At 44.5% G+C, this 18,336-nt stretch overlaps 1 protein-coding gene and 1 long non-coding RNA gene across 3 annotated transcripts in view; one reads left to right on the top strand and one right to left on the bottom strand.

The window, feature by feature from the left end:
• Nucleotides 1–18,336, top strand: part of LOC144766788 (inactive serine/threonine-protein kinase TEX14-like) — a 1,338,527-nt gene that overhangs the window by 1,308,831 nt on the left and 11,360 nt on the right. The window lies entirely within an intron of this gene.
• Nucleotides 6,657–18,336, bottom strand: part of LOC144766789 (uncharacterized) — a 130,350-nt gene continuing 118,670 nt past the window's right edge. The window contains exon 3 of the long non-coding RNA XR_013597929.1: nucleotides 6,657–6,949. This is a non-coding gene — a long non-coding RNA (uncharacterized LOC144766789). The remainder of the gene's footprint in view (nucleotides 6,950–18,336) is intronic.

Genomic DNA, 18,336 nt, shown 5'->3' with positions numbered 1-18,336 from the left:
TGGCGGGACCTCCCACATACATTCCTTCCTTTTTCTTAAGAGCTGTCTGGCTGTCTGGTCAGCCAGGGCATTGCCTTTTCCAACATCGTCCGTCACTTTCTTATGCGCTTTACATTTTATAATGGCCACTTTTCTGGGAAGTGTCAAAGAGTCCAACAATCGGTGAATAAGGGGGCCATGTTGAATCTTCGTACCATGGGAAGTAAGGAAATTCCTTTCCTTCCACAGTCTCCCGAAGTTGTGGGCCACCCCAAATGCATACTGACTGTCAGTGTAGATATTAACCGTTATCCCTTTGCTTAACTCACATGCTCTAGTGAGGGCCACTAGTTTTGCGGCTTGGGCAGAGCACTGCGGAATCTGAGCTGTTTCCACCACTCGCTCTAATGTTGTAAGAGTGTAGGCCGCTGATGTGTTACCATCTGGCCCTCGGAGGCATGATCAGTCCACATACAGTGTACCTTCTGCGTCTGCTATCGGGGTATCTTGTAAGTCAACCCGTCCCTTTGTTTCTTCCTCTGTCCTCAATATACAGTCATACGGATCTAAGCGGACTTCCTGAGTATCCAGTGGGAGTAATGTGGCGGGATTCAGTACAGTGCATCTTTTGATGTTAATGTGACTGGAAAAGAGTGTCAATTCATATCCTGTAAGTCGTGCACTAGTAAGGTATTGTGTCTTGGTGTTATTAAGGAGGGCATCCACGGAGTGGGGAACCATCAGAGTCAGGGAGGAATTCATGACGATCCCCGCACTCTGGCGGACCATGAGTGCGGCCGCAGCTGTTGATCAAAGACACCCTGGAAGAGCCCTGGCCACCCGATCTAAGGTAGCTGAAAAATACGCACAGGATCAGTGATGGCCCCGAACATTTGGGTCAAGACTGCGCAAGCGCAGCGATCTGTCTCATGTACAAAAAGAAAAAATTGCTTGCTGTAATCTAGTGTGCCCAGGTCCGGAGCAGTACATAATGCCTGTTTCAAACAGTGAAAGGCCTGTGCATGTTCGTCTGTCCTTGGAAAAGTACTATCTGATATTTCCTTAGTAGTAAGAGCAAGGAGGGGCTTGACTATGGCTGAAAAATTGGGAATCCACTGCCTACTATAAGAGGTGAGGCCTATGAAAGCACGCAACTGCTTTTTAGGTTGGCGGGGCCGCCATAGCATTGATGACAGCCACGCGATCCGCTGTGAGTAGCCTTCCCTCCTTCGAGAGGAGATGACCGAGGTAGGTCACCTTCACACGACAAAATTGGAGCTTCTTTAAGGAAACTTTGTGGTTGTGTAATGCAAGGTGGTGCAACAGGTGAATGGTGGCATCCCCACATACGGAGCCACTATTAGCAGCTATAAGAAGATCATCAACATACTGAAGTAGCGTGGAGCCGTCCGGGAGTTCCAAGGAGTCTAACTGGCTTTTAAGGGCTTGACTATAAATACTAGGGCTTTCTGTGAACCCTTGAGGAGCACAACAAAAGCTGAAGCTCCGCCCACCAAGAGAAAATCCGAAAAGGTGTGTACTGTCAGGGTGTATAGGGATACTGAAAAAGGCATTCTTTAAATCAATAACTGAGAAATGTGTCGCATCGGAGGGGACCATGGTGAGTAGTGCAGTAATGTCAGGGACAACAGGATATTGGGAGATGGTAATTTTGTTAAGGGCTCGAAGGTCAATCACAAATCTGTATATTTTTGGCGTTGTGGCATCTCCAGTTAATTTTTTAAGAACTGGAATAATGGGGCTATTACAGATATTCCCTCGTGTTTCTTCCACCACACCTTTGTCCATCAATCCAGATATTATTGTTAGTAAAGCTTCTTCGCGCTCCGCGGGCAGTCGATACTGCCGGAGTCGGGGAAAGATGGTGCCGGGCTGAATACGTACCACATGAAGGGGTATGTTGAGACAGCCGACATCAGTGCCTTATGATGCCCAGAGGGAGGTAGGTAAAGACTGCAACTCTGGTGGAAGGGGCCCGGACAGATACATATAGGAAGCTGTGGTGGGGGAAATTGTTAGGGATACACCTTGGGGACTACATGTAATGGTCGCATACAGAGCTTTCAGTAAGTCCAGGCCTAATAAGTTTTCACTGCAACCTGTAGTGAGGACCAAGGGAGCGTCAACATGTGCGGGGCAAATATCGAGAGGAAGGGGTTCAGAGACAGGGCTGGTCACGGGTGTTCCTGCAAAACCCACAGAGACATTCATGTTGCCAGAAAGGGGTGCCTCCGGGACTGAAGACGTGCAATAGAAGACCTGGTGGCCCCAGTATCCAAATGAAAATTCTGATTGTTCCCCACAACTGACATTTGAACTTACGGGCCCCTTTGATCCACTGGAATTTGCACTCTAGTAATACCCCTCTTCTGGCTGTCCTATGCTTGATAGAACCCTGTCTCATCAACTTCGTCATAATCATCATTGTAATAAGTGCGTGTTGCTTCGTATCCATCAAACCTATTGGCCGGGCGTTGCCGGAGAGGAGCGTCATCACTGGACCTACGTTCTTTGTCCTGCGGATGGGGCGGGCCATGGTCCCTAGTCGACCTCCCCTCCCTAGGAGCGCGAGGCCGAGTCTTCCCTGTTCGGATGTTTTCAGCTAATACGGGACACTCATCTATCCAATGGCCGTACCCTTTACAATAAGCACACTGATCTGTTTGGAGGGCTCCCGTGCGTTGAGGGCCTGAGGGGGTAGACTGGCGAGCCCTCGGAGGGGGTTGTGGCTGTGGTCTAAAATTCCAGCGGGCATCGGGACTTCGGGGAGGAAAAGCCTCCTGCAGAAGTACCTCAGTCTTAAGATCCCTAGCCTTCTTACTTTCCTTTTCTCTATCTTCATTCTCCCTATTCCCGTGATACTGTGCCATAGCCAAGATATCAGTCATAGTCTGAGCAGACCACGTACTCTCAACTTTCTTGAGCCTGACGGAGATATTAGGAAGCAAGTTGCTGACAAACTTACAGACAAAAACTGGGCCAGAGCCTGGGACACGAGGATTCAAGCCGCTATGTCCCTTATACTCTGTCTTAAAATGGGTGAAAAAGTCAGCCACACTCTCGTCCTTACGTTGTCTACAAGCATTTATTTTATCCCAGTTGACAACAGTTTCCGGCAACATTGTTTTCTTGAGCGTCAATATTTTACCTGGTAAGGCCAAAATGGCGGCATCTGGCTTTGTCCCTCCCACTCGTGCATTTTCCATGGCCTCTAAAACAGACCCCTTTCCCTCTAGCTTCTGTTCATGATCGGTACGTCGAATCTTATCCCATACGTCAGTAAGTCTATATCATCCAGGATAAGAATGCCTGTAGAACAAATGTGTCCCAGCTCCTGATAGAAGGCGGCCGGGTTCTTTCGAGGGTCAGGCAATTGTCCCTTTAACTGCATCACTTCTGACCTTTTCCAAGGAACACGAACCCAAAGCCTGCGCCAGTGTGCTTTGACAGCCCCTCTGCCATTATTTTGGGGATCGGTGAGTGCGTTAACAAAGACAGGAGCCGCCTCTCTCATCGGCATAGCTGTCACTAGAGGGGGGTTGGGGAAGGCGGTCATATCTCGGTAAGCCATCAAAGCAGACATAGCGCCAAACATCCCCTCTCCCTGCACACTGCCTCTATTTGTGACCTAAGGTCCACTAATCCGACGGGTATCTGTATAAATGAATTCTCGAATCTCTGCATAACCAAGGTACACATGTGTTCAGCCCAGGTGGTCTGTTCCATAATCGTCCACTGGGAAAAGGTGGACCATATTTCTTTAAATGGATAAATATTCCCGCTATTTATCCAACATTCACACAGTTGCTTTTGCAGGTCATCTTCTCGAAGGGATGAAAAGCTGACTGCAGAGCGCAAGGAAACCAGTCGGGGGGAATTCAATAATCTATATAAATCCTGCTTAACCGTAGACCACGGGGAAGAAGGGAAGGGGCGGGCAGTAGTAAAGCTGCAGGGATTGGGTGGAGGGGGATTTGTAATTATTCCGCGGCGAGGACAGGGGTAGCGTGCGCAGTCGGTGTCATAGGCGTCAAAATAGGGGGTGTTGGTGTGACGGGGAGCAGTAGGAGGGGCAGTGGGGGCAGGAGTGTGCAGCACGGCTGGTGCAGCTGCATGCGGGGCAGGGGGTGTCAGCGGAAGGTACATAGGGGAATAAGCAGGAGGACTTTCCAACATGGTATCGAGCAGGGAATCGCCCTCTTCTCCCCCTTCCATAAAGCCTTTTCCTTTCTCTTCACGTGCCCCATGTTCCCTATCAGCTATCTCTACAGATTTTTCCATTCGGTCCTGTAAGTGCTTCCTAGCATGGTCAGCCATTGACATCCGCTCCTGTTTCCTTTCTAGTGCCTCTCTGCTCAATTTCCTTCCTCCACAACCTGACAGACTCAAACATCGAGGGACGAACCTTCCGTTTAAATAGCTGTCCTCTAGATTTGCATGAACCTGTGGATCAAAGGACTCATAAGGGGGCCATTGCAATTCGGGAACTCCTTGTTTGGGATACGTAGTCCAAAGGGAGGAAAACGTTATGGCAGATGGGCCATGTTTTGCGTACATAGGGGCCGATTATGATGGAGGATTTTCCGCATCCTCCGGGCCGGCGTAAGAAAATCCTCTGCGGACCCACCAAAGACCCACCGCCACATTAGGATGGCTGGTGGGTCCTGGTTTCCGTCCGCAGCTTTTCCGCCGCGGTTGGCTTATAACCGCGGCGGAAAAGCACTAATATGGTGACGGTGTCTCTCAGACACCGTCAGCCAAATTAGGATGCCCGAAAAGAAATGCTTTTCCACTGCGGGTTTTCTGCCGTGGAAAAGCATACGGAGCTTCACTGCGGGGGCCCGTTGCGGGCCCCCTGGATTAAGGGGGGTGGGGGGTGCACATGGGGGGTACCTATGGTACCCCCCTGCATTTGTATGCATTAATCAGCAGGCACCGCGCGGTGCCTGCCGCTTGCTGCATACAAATGCAATGTATGCATTTTTAACATTGCGGCGGGTGCAGCTTGAAGCTGAACCCGCCGCAATGTTAAAGATTGAGGATGTGACCGCCACCCTGGCGGTCACATCCTAATCTGCAAGGAGGGACCGCCGCAGCCCCTGCGGACGGTCCCTCCTACTCTATGGTTGCGGACGGACTCAGGTCTGTCCGCCATCATAATCGGCCCCGTAGTGTGACCACGCGTCCCTTCTGGAGGAAGCAGACAGACCGCCTCCAGCTGGGAGTACTGCGCACACATACAACAGCATAATTTCTTAAACTTATTACTGGCCGACATGTTTGTAAACTGATAACAGACAACAGCGGGTCTGAAAACTCACCTCGCTGGCTTGGCTTTTGCAAAAGTCAATAACAGCAGAACCATACAGACTCGGTGGGTGATCAACCCACCCTTACCTGACAGGGGTAGTTCTCTTCTGCAAACGCGGGGCCGTGTCCTGTTCCAGAAATCACTGGTATGGGACCCCAGCGAGGGAGCGGTCACGTGGCCCAGACCGGGCGGGGAGGAACAGAGGGTGAGTCGTTCGGCTACCGGCCTGCAAGAATCCCTCGGGTAGTGTACCACCGTCGGAGTCTCTCCGTGCACCTCCTCACATCCACCGGGCCTGACCTTCGTGCTCGTTGGGTCCCTATTCAGGCACCATTTGTAGAACCGTAAGTACCCACCTACGGGGTCTCGGTGGCGGGGGGCGCCCAAGTCTACCATACCCTCCTTATGTAGTAAAAAAAAGGAGACACGGGAGCCTTCGTCTGCAGGATGAACAAGGGTTTATTGGTATAGCCCGGGCTATGGAACAAAGTCCCAAGCGCGTCAGCGACAAGACAGAGGAGGCTGCTGCTTCACTCTGCAGCGTACAAGCCTTATATACACATTTCTCCCACAAACATACATAGCTGAGTCATGCCAGTCTTGGTTCAGAAGGGGAGGATGTTGAAACAGGTGGCGTAACCAAGTCTTGCAAAACAGGATGGGTGCATGCAGGAGTCCAGTCCGGGGGTGGTGAGAGGCCAATTCTTTGTTCCCTTTTTGGAATTGGATTAACCGCAAGGAGCAGGAAGGGCAGGGTGGTTGTGACAGTTAGAATTTCATCAGACATCAGCAGAAACGACCAGGAGGGTTGTGCAGAGGTGTTTGACATGAAATGGCAACACAAATATGGAGTCCTGCCACAAAATGGATGCCGACAAAAAGGACACTTTTCCTCATCACTAAGGGTGGAATAGCTACAAGTTCCAGCAAACAATGGGCAGACATGTTAAGCAGAACATTTCCCCTCATTCTGAGAACAGTAGCCAAATCAAGAGGAAGAGTTGCTGCATCATTCAATAGCTCCCATGTGGCCCAGGCAGCATTGTATACAGACCTCCTACAGATGCTGATCGCCCTTCCATTTACTCTGGGCAAGAATCCACGTCTTCTATCGAAAGCAGCCAAATTCTGCATCCAAAACCATACTTTCTTGGTCTGGCTCCTGAGCACAATAATTTTGCCTGCTTAGACATCCCTGTTCATTGGTGGAAAATACTTGCTTAAGGAAAAGAACAGTCCACAAACAACACTTAGAATGCCAAATGGAAATGATTTTGCTCCTGGTGTGGTCGAGAAGACCTGAACCCACTTCACACCCAAACTCAACAACTGTTTTTACATCTGGTATAGTTAACTCAGTCATGGGTCAGGTGCACCTCAGTGTCATTTATCCTTGCATTCCCTTCTCAATACCTGCATTAAAATGACATTGTCACTTCTGTCTTTTGAGTAAAATAATGAAATTCCGATGGTCTCTTCAAAGTATTTCCTGATGTCAAACAACCTGCAGTTCTTTGGTAAATAAACACAGTTCTATCCCAAGAGTCTATTTGACTCATACATATGGCAGATCTGAAAAATGTTTCATGGAAAGTAGCAGTGCTTCTAGTTGTCGCATCAGCCAGAAAGATTGGTCAACTGCAAGAGATCACAATAAAATTACCTTATTTAAAGTTCACAAAAGAGAGTGGTCTTACAAACAAATCCAGTGCTTATGCCAAACATCCCATCTGACCTGCATTTTAAATAAGCTTGTTTTCTTTAAGACCTCCTTTCCTAATCCATCTAGTAAAGCAGAACAAAACATCAGATTCTCTGGATATGAAATTGTCTCAACTTTTATATTGCAATACCTTGTTCCATCGGACAAACTGACCAGCTTGTTTCTTATGAGCATCTTAATAGAATCAAGACACAAACACATATTCATGAGATGGATTTCTGCAGCAATCACGTTTTGCCACCTGACTGCTAACAGACCCTGGCTAAGGTGTATTCCACAAGAGATGTTGCAATGATGATGGCTCTTTTATTTAGGATTTCTCTGATTGTTGTATATACAGCAGCAGCATGGAAGAGCTGCTCCACTCTCATGAAGCCTTACTGTTTGGACAGGGAAATGTCAAGGGAGTCAGCAGAAGGCCAATCAGTCCTCTGCACCTTTTTCTATCAAGGTGAACCATATTTTCTCTCCTTTCATTGCCTCTTATTATTATACTACTTACTATTCTGATTCAAGCATGCGGATCAATGACAGATCCATTGTTTGAGAAGAAATATGTATGTTACCTGTAACTGCAGCTCTTCAGTGTTGGTAGCTTTCATGGGTTCACTTGGGTTACGCCTTCCTCCCCACTTAAAGTTGAGATCATATTAAATGAGGTGTATAGTCTACTAAGATGTTTTTAACTGGTTTATGTAACTTTTTATATGTGACCGGATGCTCCCACCTCAACAATTGGGACTGATTCATGCATGTGAATCCATTAAAGCTACCAACGATGGAGAACTGCAGTAACAATTGTGAAACTATATTAGTAAAGTGTAGAACCAGACATATAACCCTTCTTTTCTTTACCTAAATACTATTCTGACCCTGGGCTTCACCCTTTTAATTCGCTTGAAAGGATCATTCAGAGAAAGTCAATTCATGTCTGCCTCTCTGCTCCCAGGGACACACTCTATTCTGACCAGAATCTCTGGTGAATCTCTGGTGAAGGAGTTCTGTCCACAGCAGTACAAGACCTCAGGTAAAAGTGCCACAGATTACATTCATGTAGAGGTACCTTGTGTCTAGGGCACGGAGCAGAAGGATGCCCATATGCAATTGACTGGAGCTCGATTCCTCAATTGTGCCAGGCTCAATATGCAGATGTGGATCTTTTCTTAAGGGCGATGTTGTTTCCCTGTGTTGTTCTAACCAGTCATGAGGTGAGGTGTGAGGGATTTGTGGAGATACGCTTTTGTCGTAAAAACAGATAGTTGTATTTCCGTGTCCGGCATGTAATCCCAGCAAAACCAGAGGCAGCAATCTACTTGTGTCCTTGTCGGTCCGGCGGCCAAACATAACTTTTCTCTGCTGAGCGAGGTCTCCCTCCCCTCCCAGCTCTTCTGATTCATTTTCTTTCCTTCTTCTGTCAGAGCTAGGAGAATCCACCTTGGGGTTAAGGAGAAATCAATAGACAGACTGGTTTCCGTGTGGGCATCAGCCCATAGAGACAGAAAAAGGATTCTTACTGAACTTTTGGAAGCAGCCATCTTCAAGGGCCAGGCTAACCCTGGATCAGGTGCCATTTGCAATCGTTAGAAATAATTCAACCAATCCGCTACCAACACATAGTGATAGAAAGAGGACTGTTCTTGATCATACAATAGTCAGGAAGTTAGTTTCTGTGGAGAAAAGTATGAAGTTAAAATGTTCTCCCTGTGAAAGGGCAGGTGCCCTCTCTCCAGGACATAGAAATAGCAAGAGACCCTTCAGGAAGGTAGATTCCCCTTCTACATCTCTTGGGATAGAGAGTTTTCCTGTGGATATCATGAAATGAAACAAACTAATATAAAGAGCAGTGCACAGGAATTACATTATGCTTGTGCTGGACGACATTTAAAGTACCAATATATCCCCATAGGCATCTGTTCGCATCACATCGAAAAGGGCCCACTCAATCCTGATCAGGGTCTCACTAAAAACAAATATCAGTCAATAGACTATTTGTAGTATTCTGTGTATTGTGCCTCCCTGGCACCTGTAGAAAGAACCTTCTTCTATGTAGATTCTATGCTCTGTTTTGGAATGTAAGCTGGCTGGCAGTTGACTGCTGCTCCTGGCTGATGTCGCTGTTATTCTCTTGAGCAGAATAAACACTTATTTCTTCTACAATCTTGCCTACTTCATTGAACAAATACTACAAAAATATTGGCGACGATGCTCAAGAGAAGTTAAGGAACCAGCCTTACCTCGATCTGCCTCGAGTTTCTTAATTCAACATCAGGCTTCAAAAGAAAACGACAATATGCTGTTGCCCACACAGAAATAATTCAGCTGACAAAAAGGAAAATGAGATAAGTCCTTTTATTTTTATTCTAACACGCAAAAGAAATAATTATTCACTAAGAAGCGTGAGCGTTTTAGAAAATTTTAACATCGTCAGCGAGTCGTGATTGGCAACGGAAAAGACGCATGTGATTGGCAGCGCTGTCCTACGTATACACACAAAGTGAACCTGACAGTCAACGCGAGTTGTGATTGGCCACAAACAAAAGACGCGAATGGTTGTCAGCGTTGTTCTACTCATACTCACGAAATAAGCCTAACAGTCAGAGCGAGTTGTGGAATTCGAACGCGTCTGTGGTTGGCAACGTGAATCCCCGTTAAGGACGCCATATCGGCCATTTTAAAGACTTTCTTCAAATACACGCGTAACCTTAGCAACAAGGTAGTCTCAACCACGAAGGCGACGCTGTTCATTCTTCGTTGTCAACAAACAAAACTTTTACAACGCGGTAAGCATTAATACGAAGACAACTTTACCTGCTCTTCGTAATCCTACGCAATCTAGATGAAATTGAACATACAATCAAATTTTATTGTACGAGTCATAACATGAAGAGTTGGAAACTTATCATAATAACCAAATGAGAAAGCATTTTGTAACTATTGTATTACTCCACGGTTGGAGTTTATTAACTCTTTAAAACATTTTGTGTATTAGCAAAGTCTTTCCACGTTTTTGGTTTGAGTACAATCCCAAATTTTTACTATCTTTTGTAAACAGCGACAAGACAGGTTTATGAAAATTTGGGGTTAAGTCACTACAGTCAAACATCTATTTTGTGCATTATGCAATCAGTCTCACCTCCTCCTCCTTTTTTAGAAACACCTGGCAATCCACCTATATGTTGGAGAAAGTGGTTTGATGCGTTTGAGACTTATTTGGGTGCTATAGGCGCGTCAAGATATCGCGCAGAAAGAAAAAAATGTCTATTGTTGCACTCATTAGGTTTTGAAGGAAGAGAAATCTACAAACATTTACCTCCTTTAATAAGAAACAACGCAGATGAGGACATTGATGAATACACTGAGACAAGAATGAAACTAGAGTTGAGATTTGATGTCAAACCTAGTCTTGTTGTAATTAGACATAAATTCTTCAAAAGAGAACAACTACCAGGAGAAGATGTTGAGACATACGTTTCAAGTCTAAGACAGTTGAGTGCGGAATGTGAATTTGAAGGGTTCAGGGAACAATTAATTAGAGATCAGTATATTTGTAAATGTACTGACAAGTCTATTCAACAAAAATTACTTACATTAGGTAATCCAACACTTGAAGAGACTATCCGCACAGCTAAAAGTATTGAATTATCTAAGAAAGAAGTGAAAGAACTTGAGAAGAAAAGTGAAGATGCAGTTTCCATAGTTAGAGCTAAAGAGAACAAAGACAATAAGGCCACATCTAGTCAACAGCGTTTCGAGAAGAACAGTTATCCAGGTTCACAACGTTATGAAAGAAATGCTTTTTCTAGGAATGACATTTGTTATAGATGTGAAAATCTGTCTCATAATAAGAATAACAAATTCTGTTCCGCTAGGAATTCCACTTGTCGTACTTGTGGGAAGTATGGTCACTTTGCGAAAATATGTCAAAATTCTAAACAGGGAAATTCAACCTTTATGAATAGGTCTCAGGGACAGAATAATGTAAGTGGAGTAGGGAATGTTTCTGAATTATATGAAAATTCAGGAAAGGATTCTGATCCTATTAACAGTATCCAAGACGACCTTAGGGAGATGGTTGTTGTGGTACGAGATGATGGAGTCATCACTGGGGACCCTTCAGAGTGTGTTGACCCTTATGAAGATTTTGGTGTAGGTGACAAAGTAATTTCTTTATTAGTTGACTCAAGCGCAAGAGTAACAATGATCACCCAAGAATTGTTTGATGAAACATGGCCTAAAAGGAAGCTCGAACCACCTGGTAGAGCACCTGTTTCCTATGAAGGACGCAGAATAGCTTTGCTTGGGTATTTTGAAGATATCCTGCAGTTCAGGGGTAGGAAAATATTTGGAAAAATATATGTTTCAATTAAGGGGTTAAACATTTTGGGGTGGTTTCACCAGGGACTGTTTCATTTGATTCTTAGACCAGGAACAAAAGAACAAGTTAGTATCACAGAATCAAACGACTACATTGTAAATTTGGCTGTCGTAGAATCAAATGACTATACTGAAAATTTAGCTTCCAAGTTTCCTACTGTCTTTGGGAAGGGACTTGGGATGATTAAAGGTTTTAACCACGAAATAAGGGTGATGGATGGAGCCATCCCAATTAAGCATAAGGTGAGGAGCGTCCCTTTTAGTGTAAGGGATAGTTTAGAAACGGAGTTGATTGAGTTATGCATGAAAGGGATCATAGAACCTATTGAGTCATCCTTGTGGTTGTCTCCTCTTGTTGTCGCCAGAAAAAGGAATGGGGATTTGCGCGTTTGTGTTGATTTGCGCAGTCTTAATAAAAACATCTGGATCGATTCACACCCTTTACCAAAAATTACAGATTTGTTGTCTCTTACTAGAGGCGCAAGATGGTTTTCAAAGTTGGATTTGGCTTCCGCATACCATCAAGTGGTGTTGAGTCAATCTTCTAGACATTTGACGGCATTTGTTTCTCCTTTCGGAAGTTTCCAATACTGCAGGATGCCGTTCGGCCTTGCGTCAGTGGCTGCAGTTTTCCAAAGACTAATGAGTCAAATGGTTAAAGATACCCCTGGTGTGATTGTTTTCCAGGACGATGTTTTGATTTTTGGCGAGAACAAAGAGGATCATGACAGTTCATTAAATCAAGTTTTAGAAATTATGCAGGACAAAGGCATTGTTCTTAAGAGTCAAAAGTGTGTTTTCCTGAAGGAGAAAATGGAATTTCTTGGACATGTAGTCTCGTATGATGGGGTGGAACCGCGTCCTTGGTTGGTAAAAGCCATTGTAGATGCCTCTCCCCCAGTCGATAAATCTGGTTTGAAGTCATTCATTGGTCTCAGTGAATTTTACTCCAGGTTTATCAAGGATTATGCGTCAAGGGTTCAACCTCTAACAAACATGTTAAAGAAAAATGTGCCATTTGTATGGGACAAGAACTGTCAATAAATTTTTCAATGGATTAAGTCACAGTTGGTGAGTGATAGCATTCTTAAACCTTTTGATCCGAATAAGGAATGTGTTGTGACTGTGGATGCTAGTGGTTTTGGTCTTGGAGCTGTACTTACTCAAAAGAATGGCCAGTTTGATAACACCATTGCATATGCTTCTAGAGTGTTACGTGGGGCAGAAATGAATTTCTCTGTCATTGAGAAAGAGTTTTTGGCTTGCTGGTGGGCGGTCAGGAAGTTCAACCCTTTTCTCTGGGGTAGTCATTTTGTGATACGAACGGACCACAGTCCTTTAGTCTCTATTTTAACCGGTGAGAAGATTAAGGAACATACTCCAAGAATTGCTAGGTTGTCGACAAAGTTATTTCAGTACAATTTTGATATTGTCTATTTACCTGGGATGAAGAATGTCAGGGCAGATTACTTTTCACGTTTTCCTATTACTGGGAATGATTTTGACCTTGAGAAGGAAGATGATCAGGAGGATTGTTTTGTTGCTGCCTTAGACCTTGAAGGAATGTGTGCTGTAAATGAAGTTGAATGGAAAAAGGAGTTGTTGAAGGATGATGTTCTTGTACAAGTTGTCAATTATTTGAAATCTGGTTGGCCCAAGGAAAAGAATGTATCTGGGCAATTTCAGACCTTTGTTAAGATTGCAGATGAGCTCACTGTTGAAGATGGTGTTCTTCTGCGTTGTGGAAGGCTTATTCCTCCTGAGAGTTTGAGGAAACGTCTAATTGATGGTGCACATGAAGGACATTTAGGGAAAACTTTCACGAAACGTAGGTTGAGGGATGTGTTTTGGTGGCCGCAAATGGATGTTTGCGTCAGACAATGGTGTACAGTTTGTTAGTTCAGAGTTTGAGTGTTTCTTAAAGCAAGGTGGTGTTACTCACAAGAAGAGTTCTTTCTATCATCCCCAGGCTAATGGCCTTGTTGAAAGAATGAATAGAGTGCTCAACAATTGCGTGCAGTGGGCTATTGCTAGTAAGTGTGTTGTTGAGAATGCTGTGCGTTCCATGTTATGGTTTTATCGTACTACTGCACATTTGTCGACTGGAGTGTCTCCTTTCGAACTTCTAAGAGGGAGGAAACCTTCAACGAAAATCTGTCCTGGTTGGATGTCTAAATGGGTGAAAATGAATGTTATAGATGGCATAGATGGATTTGTGAGGGACAAAAGTTATGGTGCACAAGCGAAGCAAAAAGCTTATTTTGATGAAAGGAAAAAAGTTGTTTCTCATAACATATGTGCTGGTGATGTTGTTCGTATCAAGAATCCGGTTCATGTCACTAAGAGAAGGAGCAAATTTTCCGAGCCTTTAGTTGTTGATAAAGTTTGCGGTAATGCTGTACGTGTGAATAATAAGAATTGGTGGAACATTTGTAAAGTTGTTAAAGTCAAAGGTGTGGATGTTGACTCTAATAACTATTTGCCTAGTTCTTGTTCTGATACCATTAAGGGAAATGGTAGATGTAATGATGTGAATTTTGTGCCAGAACTTCGCAGGAGTTCGAGAGACTGCAAAATTCCTGCCAGGTTCAAGTAACTCTTTAGTATACGGTTTTCTGTTGTTTTTACTTTCCTATGTTCTAATGTTTTTCTCTTTACTTTGCTATGTTCTAATGTTTTTCTCTTTTCCTAACTTTCTTTGCTTGCTTTTCTTTGTTTTCCTTTCTTCATATTCTCTCCTACTCTCTATTTTCTTTTGGCTTAATTTTCCTTTGTTTTGTAAGGAAAGGGGATAATGTAGTATTCTGTGTATTGTGCCTCCCTGGCACCTGTAGAAAGAACCTTCTTCTATGTAGATTCTATGCTCTGTTTTGGAATGTAAGCTGGCTGGCAGTTGACTGCTGCTCCTGGCTGATGTCGCTATTATTCTCTTGAGCAGAATAAACACTTATTTCTTCTACAATCTTGCCTACTTCATTGAACAAATACTACACTATTTTTCTTTTTTATTATCTGTTTTTTTTTGTTTTGCCTATTCAAACAGTTACAGGGTTAAAATATCAACATTGCAGTGGTAATTGCATTGCCAGTGGTACAACACGTTGCCACACGTCATGCATCTTTATGACATCATTATACATTTCACAACAGTGGCAGCAATAGATATGCAGGCAGTGGCATGTGCAGGCTGGCAGATTTGTTGCGCCATTATTTAAGAGTGAGCAGCAGGCATTGGTGGCTAATAAATTTGGTGCTACCTCTTTGTGGTGCTAGCAGAATGTTCTTCCCATTTTAACCTGTTAGTAACAGAAGATGATAGGTAAAGTAAACAGGATAAAGCAATAAAAACAGGAATACCTTGGTCCAACTGAGGGGCCTCTGGCCCTCTTACGGGACAAATTCAAGTGTATTTTGCCTGTTCAAAAGACTTGGCCCGTGTGTTACGTTAATTATGTGAGGAACATACTAAGTTCTGGACTCAGCGTTACCTTGCTAATTATGCAGGGAATTGTCAGGTCCCCTCACCTCTACTGGGATTATGGTACCCGGGGCAGGGGGCTGGGGGTGGGACAGTGACCTCCACCGTCTCGTGATCAAACGCTTGCCCACCAGCAGACCTAGATCAAGAAAACGGGAAGTAACCTTTTGCGGTTTATATCTATAAAAAAGTTGCAAGATACATACCTCCCATGTGTGGACACAGTGCGTCTAGCACAATAGGATAATGTGGATATAACTGACAGCCAGTATGTGTCAAGTGTCTGGCAGGTCCATAGCGTGTGGAGAAGGTCAGCATCTCTGAAGCAACATCTTGGCTAGGGGGCATCTATATGTTGGAAATATCTGATAATTTTAGCTGGGGTGAGGTATGCCCTCTGTATGATGTAATATTGAATAAGACGGAAGCGTTGGTGCGAGGGATATGATTTCAACTTTCAAATATTGTGGCCCATTCTTTGTTGGTGCAGGGATGATGTAGGTCTGCCTCCCAGCACTAGCGACACCACTGTGTGGTGTTGCAAGAGGGCAGAGAACCACTTAGCAAGATGTATCCCCTGTCCCATAACATGTACATACTGCATTGTTAGATATGTCTGGTGATGTCCTGTGATGTCTCCTCCACTTGCCCCCCTAAGCAGCGATCAGCGAGGTGTGTAATAAGAATTGGCCTGTGTGCAGTCTGTCTTCTTCTATTAGTGTCATAGGGCAGCAAGGTACCATCTCCGTACAAGTCGCCCAAGGTATGGAGTCTGGCTTTCAGCCAAGCAGACAGCTTTGCGGATGTGGTAATGGTGTGTCCTCAAGGTGTGCCCTGTAAAGGTAGCGCCGGCGCATATGGTATATTCGATTATGTTATGTATAAGCTTCTACGATATCACTGGTATGCAACACCAAGTCGGTTACGGTGGTCTCCCCTTAGTGCAGGGGTGAAATAGCTGAAGTAGTGCTGAACGCGTCCAGGTCAGTGAGAGCGTTGCCGTGTCAGATAATTGGAGTCCTGCCATCCACCTGGCCATATATTGAAGTTGGAAAGCGAGATAGTATTGCACCATATTCGGAACTGCTAATCCACCGTGATCGGTAGGCAAATACAGGTTGGAGAGTGCTACATGGCAACAGGAGTTACTCCAAATGAATTCCCTCAATGCACTTTCAAGCTTACAGAAGAAGGGGAGCACAACATAGAGAGGCAGATTAGTGAAGTAGTACAGCAGCCTCAGTAAGGCAACCATTTTAAGTAGGGCCACCAGACCCAGGACCGAAAGGGGATGCATGTGCCAGAAGGACTTCTGGGATTGGAGAGTTGTTATCGCTTTTCCATGGTTACCGTCTAACAAATCAGCTTGTTGATGATAAACTCTGATCCCCAAGTATCTGAAGGCATCGAACTGCCATGTAATGGGGATACCATTAAGTGTGAAATCAGGGTCAGGACACGTTGGAGCTTTTGGGAATAGGCATGATTTAGCCCAGTTAACCTGTAGACCAGAGACGGCAGCAAAATGTTTGAGAGATCGAGCCAGTAGAGAGGAAACCAACCTCACGGCATATAAATACATTGTGTGTGTGCCATCTCGTAGGGGGATGCCCCAATCAGCACTTTGAGTTTGAATTTCGCCTGCAAGGGGTTCTATGGCCAAGGAAAAGAGCAGTGGGGAGAACAGGCACCCCTGGCAGGTACCGTGACCCACTGGGATTGGGTCAGCGATGTAGGAGCCTGACCTCACTCTGGCTGTCGGCGCCGAATAGAACAGTTGAACCAGGCAAAGGCCTCTACACCCGATTCCATTCTGAGGTAAGGTGGCAAAAAGGAATTTTCATTCCAGAAAATCGAAGGCTTTCTCCAAGTCACGTACCAAACACCTGGAGTATGGCCATTGAAGTGTGGAATAAGTGGAGACCTCGAAAAAGCATCTTAGATTTATTGAAGCGTTATGAGCTGGAACAAATCTGTTTTGGTCTGTGTGGACCACAGGTGGAACTAAATCAGTCATTCTAGACTCTTATTTGAATATAGCAGACCAGACATACGTTCTTATCACCATCTGTGTATAAAGTGTGAGCAGGCTGTACTAACATGAGCAAGAGAAAAGGGCCTCCTAACTTGATACATTACACTTGCTCTAAAGACGACAGCCCTCAAGCCTTGGGGGCAAATACTTGTGAGTCTCCCAGAATGCAACATACTCGTGTGGCGCAAACAATAACTGTGAATGAGCTGAATCTATCCATCCTTGAAAAAAAACCATGTAAACTCTCCCAACTCCTTCAAAATAAATTAGCCACTTAACATCTTCAAGAATGCAGGGAAGCATTTCAAGCACAAACTACTAAAAGACCTCTACAGAAAAGTTATCTACATCACCTATCTCTGCTGGAATAAAAGGATTTTAAAACCTGACCATATCTTTTTTGTGAGCCACACAACCCGGTGAAGAACGTCACTTAAAAACTCTTAGAAGTCTTGACCAACATCAAAATACCACGTGGCCAAAAACTGTCACCCTTACTCTTTTTTTAAAGGTGAAGTAGTGATATCAATCTACTCATATGGTCACATGCTCATATAAGCTTCAGACAGGAAGCTAGAAATCTTTGATAGTTTTTTCCATAAGCTAAAAGCCCACACTACTTTAGAAGAGCATCTGAGCATTTGCATTGCAACCTAAGCTCCCCCTCAACTCTACCAGAACCGAGACACCCTACAACAAAGCCACACACCATCTTCTGACTATATTGATGGACATCAACGAACACCAAAACCAGGATGTAGTTGAGAAGTGCTTTTCTTCCTACCCCAGGAACAAATTCATTCATTATGCCCTGGCCTCCCCTGCTTACATGACCCTGGCAGGAGGTGCCTTACACAGACAACAACCCAAGTATCTCTACTGGACTAAATCATGCTAATGAACAAGAACTGCCTCAAACCTGTGTGATTAGATCTCCAACCCATCCCCACACTGCCTCTCAACAACTCACAGCAGGGTGGCAGTCTTCTAGGTTCAGCGTGACACATAATACGATTGCCTCAGGTCCACATATCCATCAAACTATTTTGATATGACAGAGCTCCCTATTTCTTCCGTCCCAAGTAAAAATAGCTACATACTAACCCATCAAACCTACACCCTCACCTCAAAATATAATCAGCTTGAAAACCAAAATAGCCAATTCATTTGAATATAGAGTGCACAGAACAATCCACTAGACATACATCAGTCCAATACCCTCAAGACAAAAAACACTCAACTCTAATACCAGAAAATTCAAAGCTTACATGCACCAAGTAAATAGTAAGATTGATCAATCTAGGAAGGCCAGCCCTAGGATTTTCCCTTAACTTTATACCAGATCCCACCCCTCAATGGCACCATTGTCTCAATCAGCTGGAAAACTAAATGAGCAATCTTAGTATGGAAATAAG

This window comes from Lissotriton helveticus, chromosome 7 (assembly GCF_964261635.1).
Source record: "Lissotriton helveticus chromosome 7, aLisHel1.1, whole genome shotgun sequence".
NCBI lineage: Eukaryota > Metazoa > Chordata > Amphibia > Caudata > Salamandridae > Lissotriton > Lissotriton helveticus.
Note: the sequence above shows the minus strand (reverse complement) of the source record. Positions and strands in the feature narration are given on the sequence as shown.